A 2,227-nucleotide genomic window follows, 5' to 3' on the forward strand; every position below is an offset into this window, starting at 1 on the left:
GGCCTAGAGTGTGGCAGCTGGATCGCAAGGCAGCAGGACCAGGGCTGCGCAGGTCTGAATGAAGGAGGCTGCACCCCCAACCAAGACCTGCCTGGGAGGAATGGGGCCTGGGACAGAGACTTGGCTGGAAGGTCTCAGACCACATGCTGGGGTCAGAACCCTTAGGCGGCAGGTCTCTCCCGGATGTAAACCAACTTCCAAGACCAGTAGGCAAAGAAAAGACCCAAGGATGCCTCCAGAGAAGTTTTAGAGTCTGGAGGGGGAGATCTGGGGATGGGGAGCCTGCCACTAGCCCTACCTACTCTCAGGTCTCCCTAATGGTTGCCTGGGATGCATTCAGGCAGCTAGCTAATGTAGACAAGAATAAATATTTCAGACGTAAGTCACAGATACCGGGGGTTTTGGTTAGATGGCCCGGAGGAAGGAGGGCTGCTTGCGTGCTTGCGTGCTGTGCAGACAGCCAGGAGCCAGGTCCGCTGTTTGGATCTGGTCATTTAGCTCAGCTCCAATCTAAACATTGCTGTTTTCAGTTTTAAATAGGAAGCCGGTAAGGACGTCACAGTGCCTCTGGCCCAAGGTTCTGCCTTTGAGGAATGCTCTCCTTTTAAAAGGTCCCATGTTTACGGAGGGTTTATTGATGTCTTGTGATCACCTTCCCAGACAATCGACTTTTTCCCCCTCAAAACAGCGTGAGTCTGATGCTGTGTGGGTCTCAGCAGCTGCCCATCAGCCCGGATGCTGCCTCCATGTAGCCATACATTTTCTCAGGTCCCCGCCCAGCCCACACCTCTAGACTGGAGAGCAATGCTCCTAGCTACACGCCAGGGTGCTGTATGACACCCATTTCTGCACAGAGGTCACTGCAAAGAAGCTCTGAGAAGTGCTGTCCCAGACAGGGACATGGAGGCTGTGGACAGCTGCCCTTGCAGGGCTCTTGGCCACATGGGGGTTTGAGTGAGAGGTGGCACCCAGAACCCACGACTAGCTTGGGTTCTCCCCGTGAGTCCACTCTACTCCCAGGGGATATCAGTCATGAGGTGATGGTAGCAGTGTGGTGGCCCAGGGGCAGGCCTATGTGAGTCCCATCCTGGCTCTCTGAAAATAGTCTTTCTTGTAGATGAGGTTGTCATAGACACCCCCATCCACATGGAGATGAACTGAGGTCATCTGTGCTTTGTAACAAGAGTCCCAGACAATCATGATGACTGCCTAGAGATCAAGTGGCAGCTTGGTGGCTCACCTGTGTTATCTCAGGACTTGGGAGGTTTGAGGTAGCAGGATCACTGACTTTGAGGCCAGCCTAGGCTACACAGTGAATTTCAGGCCATCCTAAGCTATGTACACAGTGAGAGCCTGAAAAACAAAACATAACACGAAAGAGGGGCACATGCCTACCTGAAGCCCATCCAAGTTAGCTTTAACTATCAACTTAACACAGGGTTGAATCACCCGAGAGGGAGGCTCAGTTGATTGCCTATGGGGTTTGTCCTGACTGTTAAAAGATGTAGGAGGGCCCAGCCCATGGTGGGCGGCGCCATTCCCTAGACAGGTGGTGCTGGGCTGTCTAAGAAAGTTAGCTAAGCATGGGTCTGTGAGTGAGCCTGAGAACGTACCACCAAGCACAATTCCTTTATGGTTCCTGCTTCCTTGGCTGTGAGTGAAGAATACTAAGCAAGCCTACCTAAGTTCCTGCCCTGCCCTTCCCCAATGTCGGACTATGACTTGCAAATAACAAGGCAAGTAACCCCTTGCCTCCCCTAAGTTGCTTTTGGTCATGGTGTTTGCCACATCAATGAAACAGACACAGCGTCCTAACTTGCCCAGTCCCCTGTGAGGAATTCTGACTATGCCCCTGTGGAATTACCCCACATGACTAAATACAGTGGTGCAAATACCAAATCGTGAGTCATGCAGACGATCCAGTCAGTGACCTGGGTTCTAGTGACCATTGCCACAAAGCACTTCTCACCCAAAGAACAGGGTCAAAGGCTGAGCTGACAGCCATGTGCTGGTACCGGGTGCTGGGTTGTGGCTCAGACCCCGGAGACTCTCACACCCGTGTAGTGCCAGTTTGCTACTGAGCAGATGGGGTCGACTGTGTGGACACCAGTGCTGCCCTCAGCAACCCAAAGGGCACTTTTCCACTCAGTCTGGGTTCGGGTATCTTCTGACGCTCACCCACCCACACACCAGACAAAACTCCTTGTAAACAAACCAGGAGGAAGGG

This window comes from Peromyscus leucopus, chromosome 10 (genome assembly GCF_004664715.2).
Source record: "Peromyscus leucopus breed LL Stock chromosome 10, UCI_PerLeu_2.1, whole genome shotgun sequence".
Taxonomy (NCBI): Eukaryota; Metazoa; Chordata; class Mammalia; order Rodentia; family Cricetidae; genus Peromyscus; species Peromyscus leucopus.